Source organism: Eupeodes corollae, chromosome 1, assembly GCF_945859685.1.
Source record: "Eupeodes corollae chromosome 1, idEupCoro1.1, whole genome shotgun sequence".
Classification (NCBI taxonomy): domain Eukaryota; kingdom Metazoa; phylum Arthropoda; class Insecta; order Diptera; family Syrphidae; genus Eupeodes; species Eupeodes corollae.
Genome location: NC_079147.1, coordinates 29,359,058 through 29,378,354, shown reverse-complemented (window position 1 = coordinate 29,378,354; position 19,297 = coordinate 29,359,058). Strand labels below are relative to the sequence as shown.

The 19,297-nt window shown below is 33.5% G+C and overlaps 1 protein-coding gene across 2 annotated transcripts in view; it reads left to right on the top strand.

Moving 5' to 3' along the window:
- The window catches only part of LOC129939442 (uncharacterized), a 557,049-nt gene that overhangs the window by 506,889 nt on the left and 30,863 nt on the right, over window positions 1-19,297 (top strand). The gene's annotated exons all lie outside the window — the stretch shown is intronic.

The following is a 19,297-nucleotide window of genomic DNA, read 5'->3' as shown; positions in this document are numbered from 1 at the left end:
TATATAGAAATTATCGTGTCCCAAAAAAAACAACTTTGTTTCAAAAACTACATCTTTATTTCGCTTAGCCCTGAAGAACTTTCATAACCAAAACTTTAATTAAACATCACCTTTAGTGATGAAGGAAAGGCTCTAAATGTTTTGCCCTTAGAAATATTAAGCTCAAGATGCTTATATCAGTACAAACTAAACAAAACACACCTATGTCTTTTTGGAACTTAAGACAGTCATCAATAGATATTAGACAATTTTTAAATTTTAAACAATCAATCAACAAAAAGAAGAGGCCCCATATGACTACCCTGAGGCATGATTGATCTTCTTCAATTTAAACTATCTATTAACGATTCCCTCCACTCCATTCCTGACAACATTACTCGCCCACAGGAATGGTTGAGAGTTGTAAGTCACTAGGAACTGGTTCTCAACGGACTGTTGCGCCACCCCATTTGATTTGAAAATGATCGAAACAGGTGTTTCAAGCTTGTTTGAACTTATTCAAGTATACTTCAATAGGAATTGGTTAATTTTTACGAAATCTTTTTTCTCTAATACTTAATTCTTCGAAATATCAATGCACATTGATCGCATCGTAGTTAAATAAAATCATAAAAACGTAGTTATCGGTTAGTTAGTCCCTAGAAAAAAAATTTAAGACGGTTGCTGTTTGCTTTCTTGCTTTTTAACAGATATTTCAGGAAAATTTTTAGTACTTTCGATCATTTTGGTGAACTTTAATTTTACATAATCCAAAATCAAAACAAATCTGAAGATTATTAAAGACTTTTTTAAGCATTTGTGAAAGATAAACGATACAATATTGTGTCTCTCAAAACAGCATTTGTCCAGCCTTCCTCTAAAATGATCTATGATTTGCTTTACAAATATCAAACGTATTTCAATAAATTTACTTTTAGTTTGCACGGAACCTTAAAAAGTTTAGAATTAACTTTTTTTTATTAAAATTTATCAATTATTGTTTATTAAATGTTGGTTAAAATAAATAAAATAAATTAGGTGGCGCAACAGTCCATTGGACACTAGGACCTAGTGACTTACAACTCTCAACCATTCCTGTGTGGGATAGCTAATGTCAGGATGGAGGGGACCTGCAGCTTTAAGCAGACTCCGAACGGCTTATTTGTGAAAGCGATTTTCATGACAAGAATTACTCTTGGAGAGTTTGTCAACTTCTCGCAAGAGGCAGTAATAGTGAGAAAAACTTTTAATGACATAGGAAGGGTTTGAACTCAAGAATTCTGGCATGACAGTCCAATCAGTGCTGATCAATCAACCCAATGACCTCCAGATGAAATAGAAAACCTGGATTCATTAGTCACATCTCTCGGATAGAAATCCCTTAACTTAAGGTACAAATATATTCATTTGTATTTGAGTTGGCCAAACTTTTTGTCAAACCTTTTCGTATTCTTAACGTTGCAGGCCAACCCGCCAACATTTTTAGCCTCTTTTCTTAAATCGGTTCTTGATGTAATAACGATCAACAATAACCTCTAGGTATACAAAACGATTTTGTCCTGTCAGAAATTTAGCTTCCCTAGCAAATTTTCTTTCTCTCGAACTAAGGTATTGTGAATTTCGAATAAAATCAAATAACAGCTAAATTTCTGTGAAACTTTCTTTTTGGTAACAAATAGTTCTGAAGAAAATGTTCACCATTTCTGTTTCCAATGTTCGATTAGAAGGAATACATAAGAAGGGGAAAACTTTTTCACTAATTTCAAATAAAATTGGTATTTACAATTTTCTCGTACCCACAATTTTCCCAAAATAGCTGTTAGAAAGCAAGAAACCGTCTCAATAATTCCTTTCACGGACTAACTAACCGGTAACGACATTACTTTGATAAAAGAAAAGATATTGGTCACATCCTTTTTCCCGGGAGGAAAGTTTTAGAGAAGTAAGTTTGAGTAGAAATGAACTTGTGTATTGTACATTCCTATTGAAGTGAACCGGAAAAGGTTCAAATAATCTATAAAAAGACGTGTTTTGGTGTTTTGACGAACCTGAATTTTTCATTTACCAAAATCAAAACAAAAAATACTTTAAATAGTCAACGACATTCAACGATTGTAAACGATATAACATTCGGTCTTGTGTCCAATTGCTTGATAAATTCAATTTCAGTTAAAACCTGTACATTTAATGCTGCTACAGAAAACTCTAACTTACTTACTTGAAATCCACACATGAACAGTTCTGAAAAGATTTCAATATAGAAGAACACGATACGCTGAATTGTATTGTATGCCTTCTTCTGTTTTTAAAGTTTTCCACGCTCGCAAAACAGCTTTTTCTTCTAGGGATGAGAAACAGCATTTGTCCACTCTTTCTCTTAACAGACGTTTTTATTTGTAATTTTAACTATCCTCCAATTTCTCCTATGTCCCTTTTAAGACTTTGGTAAACTATTGATTTGGGAATTATCTTAAGGACTGAAAGTTAATTTTTCGCTAATTTCTATCTCAGCAAAGAGTCAAAAAAATCTTTGGAAATGCCGTAAAAATATCAAACATCTTTTAATAAACTTACTTTGAATCTTTTGTGCTAACAATTATTTGTATCCATATTTTTAGTATATAAGCTATCAATTTATAAATATTAAAGTCTTAAAATTGACAACTTAATTGATAAGATAACTTGTATTTGAAAAACAACTCAGTTTTAATTTGCACGAAAATCTAAAATGACTTGGAATCACTTTTATTTTTTTAATTATTTATTAATTATAAGTTGAAAATCGGTTGATATTTTAAAATTGTTTAATATACTTCTTTGTTAATTAAACTAGAAACTGCTTTTAAAAGTTTAATGTACCAGTTCTTAATTTCCACATTTTAGATTTAAGTTTAATTCTCATAAAACAAATGATGGTATGCCTCAGGGGTCTGTTTTGTCTCAGAATCTTTTTATTTTATTCGTCAACGATTTCCTATTAGACACTTCTCATCTACTTTGTTGTTTTTCTAATTAAATTTTTTTCAGCTTTCAAGTTCAATTATGCGGATGTTCAACGGGAATGTAGATTATTCTCGTGGAATTGAAAACTGTATTAGCTTTTTCTAATATGAACTTAGAAACTTCTAAAGATTGCATGTTTTGAAAAAATTGATGCCAGAGCATTTCCTTCAAATATTTACATCTGTTTTTGGGAATTAATCACATATTTAAATCTTTACATTGTCACTACAAACGGTGTTAAGTATTCTTCTTTTGATAAGAAGAAATCTTTTAAGTAAAACCTAAGATTTCGGCCCGATTAGTCTTAAGAGCTGTTTGTATCTTTTGAATGGACGTAGTTGAATTCGTCTATTAATGATTAAGCTGCTATTTACTGTTTTGACAAGGTTTGACAAGATTATCTTCCTGGCACTTTTCCAATGGCCTTAATTCAAATCCAACTTAAAAATGAATGCATTACGGCAGGTTTTTGATATAACTTTCAGATATAACTTTTTAAAACTCGAAAAGAACACTCCTGTAAGGCTTTTTCAGGCTATCTAGTAGATTTTTTTAATCAAATAAGTGATATTTTTCAAAATCTTTAATCCTATTCTTCAATATTATTTCATTTTGCCTGTCTTACAAAAATCTTAAAGAGACACATAACCTTTTCAAAAGAAAAAGGCAAAACGGTTTGAAAATAAGTTTTGCTCTTGTAACGAATCTATTGTCTAAATAATTTTATTAGCTCATGTTTTTTGAATTATACTTAACAAAATATAAAAACAATGTTGAATACGGGTATTTTTGAAACTTTAGCAAATAATAAAAAAATTAAGTTTTGATTCGAAATCAAAACTTTAAAATGTATTTTTCAAAATTATGATAATATTAAATTCAAGCTTTGTTCACAATTTCGTATAGAGGCAAGTAAAGACTCATAACTTGTGGGAATTTTCAGAAACAAAGTTGGATTCTACAGTGGTTTAAATTCCATGTGGAAAATAAAAATTTATAAGCGATATTTTGAGTTTTAGCAAATCCTTAAAATCACCGTTTATGGTTGTTTTTAAAGTGGTATATTTTCGAATTAAGGACATCTTTATCCTTTGAATAAGTATTCTTTTGTCTGTGGGACAGAAATAAAAACCTAATTTTGCCAACCAATGTAATTGTTTCTCCAAAAACCAATCTTCTTAAAAAAATCGCTTGAATTTCTTGATCAAAAATGTAATAAACTTTATATCTTATTTAATGGTCAATGGTAAATCTAAATGGTCACTGATGTTATCCAAATACAGTAGAACCGACGGACAGTGAAAAATTAATCAAATGGACAACATAATATCTTGACGCTAATCCAAATCCCTAATCGTAATTCGTGTAGCTAATCAAATCAAGTCAATTCGCATCATATGCGTCACTGCGTCAAATCGTTGTAGTTCCTTTGTTTCTTTTTTCTGTTGCTGTCAAATTATGTAGCACAAATTGTTAATTGATGGATGATGTGATGACTGGAAGAAAATATGCGTATATACAACCCTCTGCAGTATTTTGTGGTTTTGACAGACCCCATTTGGGTGTCTCTGGGTTGGGTGTCTCTGGCGCTGGCTTTGGCTCTAGTTCTGAATGTCCTTGCAGTCCGTAGTCCCTGCCAATCTCTGCCTCTCGCATGAAAAAGTGTATTTAATATGCTCACAATGTTAAACGCAAATTAAATAATGGTGAACCAACTAATTATGGGGATTTCTTTTAGTGTTCTCTGGGAAACTTTTTAATAAGAAAATTCCCAGCCAATTTGGGATCGACGCGACGACGACGCGGCCAACCATGACAGGTTATATCCTTGCTGCATATCCAGCGGTGTACAGTGCAATGGCATGCTTTAAAGAAAAAAGAAAAATGCATAAAAGGACACAAAAATTAGTTCAGCACATAATTAACACTGCAGCAAGGACGCTTTTGCTGCACAATATTATTATGCTATGCCAGTTTTTCTTTTTGTCTGATGAAACCTGGAATGCCGTCCAATGACTCATTCTGTCTCTATTTCTCTCTCTGGTGCCTCTAGTCCACATGGAGTATCCTATATCCTTTGGTTCTATGTTGTGCACATAAACTTCAAAGGATATACCTTCCTTCTACAGACCATTATGTTCCTGCTTCCTCCTTATTTTATACCTATTTCTTTTTTTTTCATTATTTAGGTGGTCTTTTGTATAATAATTAATAAGATACTTTAACTTGCATCAGTTCTTTTGTGTTATCCAGGATAGAAAAAATGGAGGGGGTGTGGGATATTGTGCCGCTTCTGGTCCTGCTGCAAATTGCACCTGCTGAGCTGCAGAATTAAAATACAATAAAGGATTTATGCTCTTTATAGGTTTTTTTTGTTGTTGTGTTTGTCGCAGGTGTACCTTTTGGGTGAAGAAGGGGGAGTTCGTCTGCATGAAAGAGTGTTAGATGATGACCTAAATTTTGTATGCAATTTTTCTCAAATTAAAATATTTGTGGTAGAATCTTAAAATGTCGGGCATTCTTTTTAAATTAAAAATATTTGAGCTGTTAGAAATTTTAATCAGAATCATCCATAAAAAGAAGGTTCAATAAACTTTAAGGATTTGTTCATTTTGGAACAAAATGTTTGGTCTTTAATTCCATTCCTTTAAGAATCTTTTAATCAAGGATAGCTTGCTGATATTAAACTAAATTGTTTTCGAATTGTACGCATTTGGTCACGGTTCCGTCACGAAAAAAAAAATAAGAAGTGAAAACTCTGCTCTTTAACGTCTAATTGACATCGCTAAGACAGCTGATAAGATGTTTTGAGAATTTCGTGGGCAAAAGACGCATTGCAATTCGAGCTATATGAATATTTTGGAATTTTTGATCAGAAATTTCCTCGTGAATGCTGCAATTCGGTCAAATCTTCTTTTCAAGGAAGCGCATTGCTTGCGCTATACTAACTTTGGAAATATGTTTTCAATATTCTCCAAATTTTTCCACGAATTATTACATTATTTTATGGCATTCCTTTTGTAAGGTTCTTTAATAAAGTTAATTTGCTTGTGCAAACTGTGCGTTTGCTGTTAAATGGGAAAGAATCTTTTTTCGTACTCGTACAGTTGCTAGAGTACTTAAAAACAGCATTTGTCCAGTCTGTTCCTAAAAAATACGAATCCTCCTCCCCCTTTAACTACCTTCCAATTGCACTTACATGGTCATGGAAGCGATTTTCAATTTTCAGAATAAGGAATATCTTGAAGACTGGAAGCTTCTTAATGACCGACAGTATGATTTTCGTAGCAATAAATCCATTGGTGATCTCATAGTTTTTCTCATCAAACAGTGAAACAAATCTTTACATCGTCTTGGCATTTGACAGAGTTTGACATCAAGTTTTCTTATCGAAAATGCGTGCATTTGATATTGTTGAATCTCTTCTTTGTTGGGTTAGAAATTACCTTCCGGACCATTAACTTCCAGTAGTTGGACGGGTTCAAATCTGATATTCACAAAGTAACGGCTGGTGTGCCACAGGGCTCCGTTTTATCTCCGACAAACTTCCTTATTTTTAGAATTGATCTTTTGACTGAAACTTTTCACCCACTTAATTGCTTAAGCTTTTCATATTCGTCTTAAGACTCTCATTCTTGTCCTTCGGATGTAGAATTCCAATAAATAAGCCGATTATATTCTGATCTTGACGGCATTTTTCAATGCGGAATTAAATGTTTCGAAAACACAATGCCACTATCTATGGGTGGTAATTCCATCGAAGAGGTGAACTACTTTCAGAGTCTTGCGTATGTGCATCATTACACATTTAATTCTTATATTTGACATTCTTACATTCGACCAAAAATGCTGCTAAAGGTTAAGGTCTTCTCCGATGATGGAAAAAATGTGTACCCAATCTGATCTAGCTGTAACTTACAAAGCTTTACTTCGTCAAAAAATCGAGTATAATTCCCTTAAATAGGCCGTTACTCCAATGACCTTCTTGATTCTTTTGGATAGAATTGAAAACAGAGCTCGAAAAATGATAGGCGACCGTTCTCTTACTGAGACATTTACTACTCTTGAACACCGTTGCAAGGTCCTTGTCATTTGTATTCCTTCCCTCAAACAATTCTACCCTATAGTCGTACTTCTGTAAATGCTCATTGGTTTGAGACGAATTTTAGACGTACTGTTAAGTGCAGAGATTCTTGTTTTAGCTGCACTACACGAATTTTTAACGTTTTACCAGGCTCAAAATATCCTTTTCCACTCAATGGAAAGAAAACTATCAAAACTAATGTGCATCAGTATCTCCATTCTTATTCTATCCTCCCTTTTTAATGTGTTAAATCATTATAAAGGTATTTATAACGCCTTGAGTGCGCGGACAATATAAATACAAATGTACATTGACGTTGCTGCCAACCTGCTTAAGGGTGCGTTCAAATTAATAGAGGTAAAACTTGTCAAGTGTTTCTAGTTCACACTTTTTTGTAGTTCAAAATTTAAGTGTTAAAGAAGAAATGAGAGACATTAATGTAATATTATTCAATATTATAAATTTTCTAAAACCAATGTTAAATGATCCTTTAAAATTAAAGCCCGATTCTTATACTTCCATTCCTTACAATCTTGTTCTTTCCTTTGTCTTCTTCCAATGAAATACGAAAAGAAATCTACTACTTTTCTTGTGTCATTTCTTACAACATATTCTTAAAACTCTTCGTTGGCATTAAATAGCCATATCTTATTTTCAAACGATTAAGCAAAGATTTTTTCTTTTCCTTGACAAGTAAAGCAAAAAGATGTCTTATCTTGTAAAATGTCTGATTAAAACCAATCCATCACATACGATTACAATGAAGTTAAAATGAGTTTCAAGAAAATTACCCACTCTCCTTTCTTTTTTCCTCTCCCTCCTCCCCTCAGTGTCTTTGCTTTGCAATTTCGATAAATATCTTAAAGAGAAGATTCCTTTTAAATACATATTTTTTTTGTTCATTCTTTAACATCGCATTTCAAACAAATTTAATCTTTCCTCCATTTTCTGAATCTCAAACTGTCTACACTCTGCTACGCTGGATTGAGACAGCAGTGGTTAGTATAAACACTTAAGGTTAAAGCCTTAAGTGAGAAAAATAAGGATATTTGTTAAATAAAAACTGTGATACCTCAAAAGTACTTTAAATGCTATGTATTTCAATGTATTTCAAAAGTCTTACTGATTCGTAATAATTGAAGTTTATTTATTTTTCGTAGTGTTCAATTTTTCTTATATCTCTACATAATCAAAAAACAAGACACTTAAAATATAGAAAACAGTTTTCGACAGAATTTCAATCCAATCAACTTACGCTAATTTAATCTTAAGAACTCAATTTATGGAGTTTTTAAGTAGATTCAGTAGACATGTTTTAAATTTACAAAAAATGACTTTTAAAAAACATAGAAAACATAGCACGACAATTTTGAAACTGTTACAATTGGTACTAATGAGAGACAGAAGTGAAAGTAGGAAGCTTTTGAAGATGCAACCTTCAACTTTGTTTCCTTTAAAACCAAAAAAAACATAGAAAACATCGTAAAATACATTTTTCATAACTATAGGGACGAAAATATATTGTATTTAGCAATAAAGAATTCAAAATATGAAATTCGTGTATATTTCTCCAAATTTCAAGAGTGCTACGTTCAAACCAGAAAGCTACAAACAAAATGAAAACATAGAACGTCAAGAAAACTTGGCACGACATTTCAATCAGTTTTCTTTTCTTCTCAATTTGCCACGGCTTATTAACTCATAATTTAGGGAGTGTATAACTAGACTCAATAAACTTATTTTAAATTCACACCAAGCTAAAAAAAAAACATAGAAAACATAGCACGACAAATTTGAAATTGTCACAATTGGTATTAATAAAAGAGTAGAAGTCAAAGTGGGAAACTTTTCAAAATACAACCTTTAACTTTGTTTGCTGAAAGAAAAAAATTATCGTAGAAAACATCGCAAAATAAATTATTCATATGGAATTTGTGTACAATTCTCCAAATTCCAGAAAGCTACAAACAAAATCATAACGTGGAACGACAAGAAAACATAGCACGACTTTTCAACCAGTTTCTTTGCCCGAATTTCCCAATTTGCCAAGACTTATGAACTAACAACTATTAAGCAAAGAAGAATGACCTTTTAAAAAGTTGTTACCAATTCCAACCAAAGAGTAGAAAACATAGAAAATGTTGAAAGACAGACTTGCAAGGCTAATCATGGGACACTTATCATTCATTTACGAATCAAAATAATAGGTTTTTTCTAACTAAGTTAGTAAATCAAAAAACAAAAACATGAAAACATAGAAAATACATAGTTTTACAGCCTGAGAACTAATTGAATATACTTGAAGTGTAAACAAAATTATAAGACTCAATCAATAGACTTGGTATGTTTGTCTTCATCCACTCATGAAGACGCAGAGGCAAGCAACTTAATTGCAAGTTGTTTGTCGCCAAAAGAAAAAAGATGAAGACAATAAAAAACTAAAGCGATAATTCAAGGATTAATAGCGCAAGGTGTCTGGAGATATTCTTATCCTTTTAATTTAATTTTTTTTTATATTTTTATTCTTGTCTCCTGCACATTGGTGTCTCTTTTAATAGCATATCGCATTAACCTTCTCGACAACGAAAAAGTAAAGAATTAAATGAAAAAAAAAATAAAAAAAAAACGAAAAATCTTCAGCAAGCGGAAGGAATTAAAACCACAAGAACAGAATACTGAAGATAAAGTCTACGACGCGACGCAACGAGCGAAGAGCGACGAAGACACGAAGCGGATGTGAATGTGGAAAATTCTTCTTCATGAAGCGTAATTTTCGTGAGATCTTTCCCAAGTTCAAGATGAGAACGACTAAACTAACATTCCTGATGTCTTTTCTTCTTCTGCTTCCAATCTACAAAGGTATATAGCTACCTTCTATATCTTCACCTAGTCTACACTCATTCAAGGTGGAATCTCAAAAGATTCCCAACGCTCGATTTTCTATTTATAAAATGTGAAGGTTTAAAGGCTCACCTTAGCAAGATGCGATGAGTTGAGTTGAGTATACTCGTACTCTCGTATGTGCGAAGTCTTCACAGTTTATTGTCTGTCTTTGAGTTATAAAACGAAACAGAAATAACAAAAAAAAACTGGAGTAATTATCTTCGATTGGAGCAGCACCTGAAAGACTTTTTAATTGGATTTTGTTCAACCAAGTTGTCGCATCATTCTATTTATCAGCACCATCACCGTCGAGCCACCAACCACAGCTACTACTGTCGTACCCTGATGTACCTTTAGAATGGTGTTGTAAAGTTTTGAAAGAGAGGTTTTTAATGTCATCCCAACATTGGGACACAATCCGAAAACTATGTTGCAAAGATTTAAAAAGAAGAAGTACAAAAAATCCACATTTTTATTGGAAAAACATGATTGGAAAATACTCCTCCTCCTCTTTCTGATGGCTATTACAAGAACAAGGATTTAATGGATATTCGAAAGAAGACAAAATTTATATTGTTTCAGTAATTGAAAAAATGAAAGAATCCACAGAATTATTGAAAAAAAAATATCAATTTCGAAAATAAAAATTGAAACAGAAATAATTACGAACATTTACAGATTTTGAAGCGGATTGTGAGTAAGACGTTTTTCATCGTGATAACTTTTTGCGCTTTAGATGTGAAACTAAAATATGTTTTTCAATGACAGGACTTCTCAATTTTTGATTTTTTTATTATATTTTTAAACAAATCAAACAAACAAAAATTAAAACATTTTTGCAAAGGTTTTGCACTTAAGAATTGACAACTTTGAACTGTTACCGTGAACGCACTAATCAAGCAATGATCAAACTGTCACTGTCAAAATATGTAACCAAAAAATTAAATGTCATTTTAATGTAGAAAATGTATTGTCATTCGATTCATTTTCTTTTTCAATTGAAAGCATTTTGTTTTAATTAAAAATATAAAATTAAACTGATAATTAAAAATAATAACAATTTAACTTCGAAAATCCAACTCAATTTCATACAATATCTTAAAAAATACTATCAGCCAATTTTGAGTGAAGCACGTTTAAAAAGCTAAATGGCTTCGACAAAAAAAGATTACATATGAGATATTGGTCAGATGAAAATCCATCAACAATCACGTCATCCACAAATAAAATAAGGTGTGTTTGACATTCCGCTATTTTGTGTCAAAAGGCCAATACTTTTTTACGTTTGCACAGGAGTCTAGAGCCAACATTTTATAAGAAATACAGACCATTTTTAAAGACCAACCTATTTTTTTGTAAATACTGTGCACGCAGTTAGAAGGTTTGAATACCCTCATAATGATTAACCACTATAATAATAAATAAGTTTAGTTGGTTGACAAGTTTATTTTCTGATTTAATTTATAATTAAGTTTTTCTTACAAGGAAATATGTATCTTAAAAAATGGCGTCAATGAATTCGAATGCCTTCGTCTTCGTTATTTTACATGAAGTTGGCTGCGGTTATTTTATATTTACAATGAAGTTGGCAACAATTCTATAAAATAAGGTGTAGCTGCCATCGTTAAAGTGCAAACCAAGTATAATGGTCTTCTTACACTTGGTCTTTTCAAATTATTATACCTTAAGACCGTGCGAGCAATGAAAAAGAGTGGACAGGATTAAAAAGGAGATACCGGTCCACTTTAAGTTTGAATGTCTGCACATTGTAATGAGGGGGAAATATTGAGATTGGTAAAGCGTTCCACATTCGTGTAGTGCGGCTAAAGAAAGAATCAGAACAAAATTGGGCTCAAGGGTAAACTGATGAGCATTGAAGGAAAGTGTCTATTTTGCTACATCATTGTTTCCAAAAATATCAATAAAACCATGATCGGCATGAGTCCTTCTTTTCAAGAGTGTCAAATGTATCAGTAGTCGAACGATCGCCTATCATTTTTAGAAGCTTTTTTTTCAATTCTATCAAGACTCAAGTACATTATTGTGGCTTTATTTGTATTATATATTACGTTTGAAGGGGAAAACAACTTCAACTTCTTGCATCGTGGGAGGAAACCTTAAACTTTATACGTGAATATTCCACAACAGATAATTTGTGATGCACATATCTAGAACTGAAAGCTGTTGTTTAATGTTAATGAGCTTATAATACGCTGCCGCTGGTAGACCACAAACGAACATGAAAAGCTGAGGGTACTGTCATCAGCAAAACATTAAAGTGGGTTAGAAGTTTTAAGCAAAAGATTATTTGTAAAAATAATAAAGAGTGCTGGAGTCAAAACGGAGCGCTGTGGCACACCAGTGTTTATTTTGTGGACATTAAAACCTGTCCAATACTATTTGAATTAAACAGATCTTATCCAACAAAGAAGAGAAATACCGCTTAATACCGAATACTATCAAATACCTTTGAAATATTCTTACTTGCTCTAAGACGATGTAAAGATTTATTTCACTGCTCGGTGACTTATAACATTAGATCAGCAGATGACCTATTGCAAGCTTTCGGTCTTCAAGCTGAATATTGATCAGCATTTCCATACCGTGGAAATAAGGGACTTAAGGGCCATTGGCCGATAATTGGAAAAGGAGGACAATTCACATGAAAAAAGTCCTTTTCTAGAGCTACCGAATCACTGTCATATATTTCTTCATTAACTTCAACATTCTGGTAACATTTTCCAATTATAGCAATTAGAGACTAAAAGCCAATACAGTATATTCCAAACTAATTCTCCCTAATTTGAAAACTAATGACCAAACAAACAAACTACAAAATCTTTTGAATATTCCTTATTGGCATTTAATTTGACAGGAATTCCTTAAATACCCTCAAACCAACCAACGAAGGATCATTTGTGTCAAATAAATGAAATTTCACAAAAAATTACAATATTAAAATACAAAATTGCTCTCCAACCTTTAATTTAAAACAAAACAAAACAACAAGAACAAAAAAAAGCCAAAAACTAAATTAATTTCAAAAGTAAAATGTCTGCAAAAAAGAAAAAGTCCCCTATCGCCTTTTCTCGAAAAATTAAAAACAAAAACAAAAAAGGAGAAAAAAAAAAAGAAAATAACTTCTCATTCTCATCATGATGGACATCTGGCACCACTTCTGACAAACACCTTCCGTTTTGTTTCTTTTCGTTTATATCGCCAAAGCACCCAAAGGACCCTTCCTTATTTCTAAATATACGAAATCAACATCAGCAACGGAAAATAAAAAAAAAATATATATTAAACTTTTGAATAAACCAGAAACTTATTTATTTAAAATTTTATATTTCACTTTAAGCAATCATCATCATTCGTTCGAAATCCCTTACCCCGTTTCCGTTGTTTCTTCCCCTTCTTGCTGAAGCTGACGCTGCTGATGCCTGATGTCCTTCAAAACGATTTCCCTTGTGATGTTTCTTGCCTGATGTGTACCTCTCTAACTAAAGTCCTCTCCTCCCCTCTTCTCAACCTCGCGAACCAACAATAAAAGTTAAATACTCTCCTACTCCTCCTTCTCTTCCTTTAACTCGTATTACACAGGAGTCAGGACATAGAATAAGAAAACTTCCCATTTTGTGTATCTAAATGAAAATAAGAAAAATATATACTTTAACGTTATAAGAGCAACTTCTATTTAAGTTCAAAAGATGTCGTTGTCGACATCTCCGTCCATCGCGTCGTCTTCGGTCGTCCTAGAATGGAAAAGATCTTAAAAAGGATACGTGTATGTTTGAATGTAGAACTAGGATTTAGAATAAGTAAAGTGATTTTCCTTCCAAGTTCCATCCAAAACGACTCCTTTCTATTTTCTTCGATTCTATATTCCACGTCCACAGTTTTGAGTCCTCCTTGCCTTGGTTCGCCTGCCTTCGCCTCGCTTCTGACTGACTACTTTCTGGGTGCCACAAGTTCGCGGTTATTCAACCCAAATTTTATTTTGATTATACTCGCATTTGTTGCGCAATTTCAAATCAGAAAACTTCTTCTTCGTCTTCTGCCTCTTGTTCTGCCATCATCATCATCATCCCTTGTTTTGTGAGTGTCCTTTTGCTCTAAACAAAACCTTAAGAAGGCCATTAAACGCTCCTGATGCTCATAGAGAACTTTCTTCTATATATAAATATAGACCATCAGCAGCTATAGGGCTTTAAGTCTTGAAACTTTTCATATCCTTAAAGAAACAGTTGGTGTTGATATGTATATACGTATAACTAGGATAAATATACGTGAAGACCCCCATTCACCACCCTTATATACTTTATCCTTCAAGGCTGGGCATAAGGGCATGAGCCTTGAGCATCCCTCTCTATTCTCTATAGAAATTCAAATAATTAAAATTGATTGGCTTAACGATGATATAATCATGTCTTTTTGGTGAAAAGTCATCAGGGTAGAATAAAGCGGATGCTCCGCCATTGCGTATCATTATTTAAACCACCTTCTCTCCCCCATTCTCTCTTTCTGATGTGCACCATAATGCCGCCACTCGTGGGTCGTATTCACATTATAAGCCGACAGACAGACGATAAACCTGTTAAGTTGGCTTTTGGTGGTAAGCCCTTTTTGAGATACAAGCAATATGGTGATGCCGACATTTCCGTCACCGCGCGCCACCTCCACCGCTGCCTCGTATTCCCTGTCCTATACCTTTATCTATCTCGTACCGTTTTAGTCTAATAAAAAGATTACAAATGAAGCGCACCTTATGGTTCCTATCTTCGTTGTTGTTTTATTAATATTTATTTTTGTTTTTGTTACTCATTCGCCACCGCGCCGAAAAAGATTTTAGGTAGAATTTTCTTCCTTTTTATTTATTATTAATTTTTTAACAAAAAATATAAGAAAAACAAAATAATCCTATGTCCTTGTTGGAATGAAATGCGTTTTATGTCTTTCTTTTCGGTGGATTGAGTACCTACGAGGATATTTATAATAAAAAAAGTAGATTTTTTAGAAAGCTGCTTTGGGGGTTTTTGGTGAAATACAAAAAATTAATGTTAAACGAGGGAGCTACAAACTTAATATATTGTTTTAATTTTTTTTTCGTTTGTTGTTTTTTTATTTCAATCTTGCATTGTGTTTTTTTTTCTTCTCAAAAATCCTTTAACTCTCTTTCTCTCTGTCTGTCTTGAGGAAGAAGAAAATATCATCCTTGGGAATGTAATTAAGATTTTCATTTTGTATAAACAGGATTCATTCCCTTCGAAAGTACAAACCTACAATAAAAATATATAAAAACAATACAAAACCCGACGAAAACAAGAAAGATTTATAAAGGTTGTGAGAGGTAATTTCAAGACATACTAAAAAAACGAAGAAAAACAATACAAAATGAGGTTCTGACTCCTCTCGTTTCTTGAGAATGGCATTCAGTTGAAGTTGAAGATATCACCATCTGGTGTTTTGGTAGTTAAGTTTCTTCAATATATCTTTTGTTTTGTTTTGTTTTCTTCAAGAAACAAGGATGTGGATTTTGTGTGTACTGAAGTTTTTGGTATGGCAAAGATAAGACAGCCAAAAAACATGAAATTGAAATAATGTTTTGTTTTAATTTTTTCCAAGGCGATACATGTTGTATAAAAGACACATTGTTCTGCATTAAATTCAAATCAACTGACTCAAATTTGATTAAACAGCTTTAATATTGGGCTTAGGTTTTTAGATGGAGTTCCGTAAAAAATATGATACAAATCTAATATTATAAATATGAAAGTCAGTTTGTTTGTTTGTTTGTTTGTCCGTCCTTCACGTCAAAACGGAGCAATATTATGACAATATTATTTGTGTGAAAATACTTATGAGGCTGGAGAGTGTTTTAAATAAGTTTTTACGGCGTTAAAATATCTTATTAACAGCTTATGCGAGGAGATCCGAGGGTAACCTTATAAATAAATATTCAATATATTCTCTTTTTAAGAACACTTATATAAAGCATACCATTAGGTGCTGCCTGCTTTTGAACTGTTCTTCGTTGCATATCGTTGAGAGTTCCTTATAATCACATTAAAGAACGAAATTATAGAGAAACACTATTAAAAAATAGAAGATAGGAGTTAGAAACTGATGCGAAACTAGCTTTTACCCGCGGATTTTTTCCTAATATTAAAAGAAAATCAAAAAACACTCAGAGGCATTCCAAGAATAAAAGAATACGTGAGTTAGATGTTAAGTTTTCCACAATCAACAAAAAAAACAAAAACTTGCTTTTAGTGTTTTTCCTTGTGCCTTAAAAATCGTCAAAGCGAAGCTAACTTAGAATTTAACTCTCTTGAACTTGAATAAGGAATCGAGGAATGATAAAATTTCACACCTTCAAACACCGGCTAAGATATTAACCGCCCATCTCCTCTAGATTCAAGATTTTTTATTGAACTTTTATAAATACAATCGGATAGTCTTAATATTAAATAGATACATTGTCTTGGAATAAAATAGATTGTTGCCACAGGGGGCATAACTTTATATATTGGCTTAAGATTAAATTTAAATATTGTGGTGTTCTAAAAATAAAAGTCGGTTGACTTGGGTTTCCTCGGGGTGTTCCTTCCCGGTTGTCATTTGTTGATTAGTTAAAGGGTTGTTGGCATGTTTAGCCACGTCGTCGTCGGTGGGTTGACACGGGGTTAGCGTAGAATGCAACGGCATCTTCGTTGTTGTCTTGGATTATGTTATCATCCATATTGTCCATGACGCTGGTCTCTGACAGTCGCAGTTGGGTTGTCATCCTTCTTATTAGTTGGTTCGGGTGGCTTGATGAGTTACCTACTAGCTTATTAGCCAAGAATAGTAGGCTGTTGTCCAATGTATTTATTCTAGCTTCAGAAGTCGTTTTTGAAGTATTTTTGACGCTCCCTGTCAAAGACAAGCCCAGTGCAGATTCTTATGATCTTTCTTTCAAACTCTTTTAACTGCTTCATGTCCATTTTGGAGATGGTGTACCAAACGGGAAAGCTGTATCCAATGACTGGTCTCAGCAGTTGTTTGTACATCAGGCTCTTGGTCTGCTGACTTAGTCCATTGTTCTTCTTCATCAATGAATGTACACGATGTAAGGCCCAGCTGACTTTCCTAAGAACTTTCTGGGCATGCGGGTTAAACTTTAACAGCTTGAGGAAATAAACTCTCAGGTACTGGACAGTCCTCTTGGCTAAAAGTGACGATCCATTTGGGAGTTTCAACTTTAAGTTTCTGCATATTGTCGCTTTTTGAGAACCTCTACGGCCTTCTGAAGCAGATGAGTTCCGACTTTGTTGTGTTGATTTTATTACCCCATTTATGATAGAAATCAAAGAGACAGTGGATGTGTGTTTCTAATTTCTTCAAGGCTATATGTGGTGACATTGATTGGTCCGATGTCAGGATGCTGTATAGAAACGGGTCGAGCTTCGATCCTTGGGCAACTCCAGCCCTGATGTTCTTCATTGACGATGAGCATTTCTCCAATTGTACATAACATTTTCTGGAAGAGAGAAAAAAAAAATGATTGTTATTAGTGCGATTAGAAAGCCTAGCATGTGAAGTTTATAGATGAGGCCTTCAATCCATACGCTATCAAATGCTTTCTCAACGTCCAGAAAGCATCCAACGGTGACACGATCGCTATTAAGAGCTGTGGTGATTTCGTGTTGAAACTTCATTAAAGGATGCAGCGTCGAGTGTTTTTACCGAAAACCAAGCTGCATGTCAGGAATTATGCTGTTTTCACAGCAGAATTTTTTCATTTTCCTTAATGTAAGTTCCTCCAGGAGTTTGCTGATGTTGCTCAGTACTTCCGATCTCCTTTCTTGGGAATTGCCATGTTCTTAGCAGTTTTCAATTTTTGGGAAAAGTAGTCGTTATTGAGGCAGTTGTTGAAGACTTTGTTGGTTTGCAGTGGTCTATCATTTTACATATTTCCTCTTTAGTGCTCAAGTGTAGGTTGTCCATTGGACAAGACGGAGGGTTGGGGTAAAGTTGAATTCGAAGTGGCAAAGGCTTCCACATTTCAACCAACGATGTAATCTTCCGGCAGTGGTTTATTTCTTCCTATAAAGCGGTTGATTTCTTTGAAGGCGTCTTTTTGAGAGATTTGTCATTGTGGTGTTAACGCATTCGAGTTCACTTTTCACTGTCTGGTATTCCCGATTCACTGCGTTGAGTACTCTCTGGTGAATTCTCTGTAGCCTTTTCCTCAACCTTTGTCGGTGCGAATACAACTTTTGTACATATTCCGGGAGATATTGGTACCTATCTTTGGCTATCATGGTTACCTTTTGAACGTCAAAAGGGTTGCCAATTGTCGCTTCCAGAATTTTGACGGCACCATCGATTTCATTATTCTGGAGGTTTCTGTTGGCAGGAGGAAGTACCAAATATTGCTCGATATGCCTCTGCATTCTCTCGACGTTGAGTTTTCTATAATTTATGAAGTCTGCTTGAGGTCTCGCTGTTAGAACGGCTGCCTGGTTGAATTTTATCGAAAGCAGAACTGCTTCAGAGTTGCTGGGCACTGTTGAGGAGGTAAAGTTGCTGACTTCTGGAAGAATATAAATCAAATTAGAAGTTGATAGGAAAAAATCTAAAGTTAATTCAGTTCTTGGAAAGGTTGGCCCGCAAATCTCCAATTTTTAATAGTGTTTCAGCATAGTTTCGTGGGTTACTGTCATAGTAAAAACCGTACGAATTTTAACCGTACGGACGAAACCGTCTCGTGTGAAAGAGGCCTTACTGCTGTAGTTAAAAAAAAATAAAAACAGGTTTGTCGATTTATTGTCGATCTTTGGATTTAAGCATTTTACAACCGACTTTATACCGTATTTTGCATTCAAATTTAGATTTCAAGGCTGTTAACGTTAAGTTAAAACAAGAACTCAAGCCGGTCAATCACCAGCAGGCTCGTATTTTGCTAATCATGCATCAATATGATCCGGTATTTCTAAGAAAATGGCAGATGAGGCATATTTTCCCGTAAAAAAATAAGTTTATAGACAGAATTGTCGCATTGAGGGCTTCGAAAATCCTTAAATGATTGTTTATAAGCCTGATTAGTGCAGTTTACGGTGAATGGATCGCTGCCTGATTAATGACTTTTTTCGACCGGGATTAGAAGATATTGATGTGGACGAATTTTATTTTCAACTTCAGCCAAAAACAATCGCAATTCTTTAAGAACAAATCTGACCGTTCTTTATCTTGAAGAAATGATCAGAAATTTCTACTTAGATTTCGTAACAAAACACCTATAGCCGATCAATTCATAACCGATAGAAGACCTTTAGGTTTTTTGAAGTTATCGAAAGCATACAGCCG